The sequence below is a fragment of the Chenopodium album genome, chromosome 2 (assembly GCF_948465745.1).
Source record: "Chenopodium album chromosome 2, dcCheAlbu1.1, whole genome shotgun sequence".
NCBI classification, from domain to species: domain Eukaryota; kingdom Viridiplantae; phylum Streptophyta; class Magnoliopsida; order Caryophyllales; family Amaranthaceae; genus Chenopodium; species Chenopodium album.
The window spans coordinates 41,882,344-41,884,204 of NC_137835.1; the positions used below are offsets into that span (position 1 = coordinate 41,882,344).

The following is a 1,861-nucleotide window of genomic DNA, read 5'->3' on the forward strand; positions in this document are numbered from 1 at the left end:
GATTGCCAATATGACAAGGGATAGAAAAACTACCCGGATCTTTTAATTTAGGTGGAGACTTATTTTGAAGTACGGCACTACACTCTGAAGTGAAAGCTACTGTCTCTACCTCACTAATAGACCTTTTTCTCGTCAAAATTTTTTTCATAAATTTTGCATATGAGGGTATTTGTGTGATCAATTCAATAAAGGGAACTGTTACCTTCAAATCTTTAACCACCTCCAGAAACTTACCAAACTGCTTATCCAAGTTTGTCTTCAATTGACGATTGGGGAAAGGAAGTTTGATGATTGGCTTTGGAGCATTCTTATTCTTGTCTGGTGTAGCCACCTTCTCTGGAGTTGTACCCTACAATGTAGAATTAGATATGTTAGTATTATCTTTTAACCCTGCAGGGCTATCAACTACATTGTTTGGTTTAATGGAATCAAGATTAGCATTATTTGATAAAACAGGTTCATCGACTCTGGGCCTAGAGGGCCCTTCATAGTTTGAACCAATCCTTAGAGTAATTGCAAATGCTTGATCCGTAGGCCTAGTCGGCTGTGCCGGCAGGGCTCCCTGTTGGCGGGCTTGTAGAGTAGCGGAGAGTTGCGCAATTTGATTATCTACAATTTTATTATGCGCTAGAATTTGATCAATTGTCGCATCTCTGCTCTCCATGTGCTTTTGCATATTGACCAACATTGCTCTAATTTCCGCCAGAGAAGGGTCGGAAGATGAGGGGGGTTGTTGTGGTTGGTTCTTCTTGCTAGCATTGGGATGATAATATTTCTGCTGCTGTTGCTGTGGCGCCTGTGGTTCTTGTGGTGGTGGATTTTGAACATTAGTGCTCCGGTAGGAAAGGTATGGATCATTCCGATACCAAGGATTGTAAGTGTTGGAGTATGGGTTATTCTGCCTATAAGCTTGGAAGGCATTAACTTGCTACACGGAACTCCTACAATCCTGCTCCCAATGACCTACAATACCACAATTTTCACAGAAAGCCTCATTAGAATTATTATTAATCGCAGAAACATTAGCTACATTAGCAGTGCTCAGATTATCTAATTTTTGGCAAATAGAGGTCAGTTGAGCTTGCAAAAAGGATATAGAGTCGACACTATGCTTCCCCTTGTTAGCAAATCCTCTGGGATTCCCATATTGGGAATTGTGTATCGCCATATCTTCAATAACCTGACATGCATCATCAACATTAAGATTCATAAATCGCCCACTAGCTGCAGAGTCTAAGATTATTCTAGAGGAATTTCCAATGCCGTTATAAAAGGCTTGGATTAACTGCCATTGTGCTAAATTATGGTGAGGGCATTCTCTTTGTAAGTCCTTAAACCTCTCCCAAGCCTCATATAAAGACTCATCGGCTTCTTGGGCAAAGTTCTTAATCGCACTCCGTAGTACTGCTGTTCTCTCTGCAGGATAATACTTGTTATAGAAATTTAAAACAAGAGTTTCCCAGTCAGTTATACCAAGTGTAGTTCTATTTAAGCCATTAAACCACAATTTAGCTTTTCTAGTTAAAGAGAAGGGAAAGAGAATCTCCCTGATTTGGTCTTGAGTGACCCCAGCTTGCCTGATGGTGTTGTAATATTGACAATAGTCGGCAATGTGAAGATTCGGGTCTTCACCCTTTGCTCCACTGAATTGCTTCCTCTCTATCATCGTTATAAATTGAGGTTTAATTTCAAATTGAACCCCATCAAGAGCCGGAGTAGGGGTGAGTTGTGGAAAATCCATAAGCTTTGGTTGTGAATAATCACTAAGCTTCTTTGGAGCCGTCATCTCTAATTCTGCGTCTGATGATACCTCTAAATTGCTAGAATCAGTTGGAGGATCACGGTGATTATTATTATTATC

General features: G+C 40.4%; 1 non-coding gene across 1 annotated transcript; it reads left to right on the plus strand.

The window, feature by feature from the left end:
• The first annotated feature begins 1,298 nt into the window (after positions 1 to 1,298).
• On the plus strand, positions 1,299 to 1,405 carry LOC145607368 (small nucleolar RNA R71). The gene has a single exon (XR_014105550.1). It is a non-coding gene; the product is annotated as a small nucleolar RNA R71 (small nucleolar RNA).
• Positions 1,406 to 1,861: the final 456 nt, after the last annotated feature.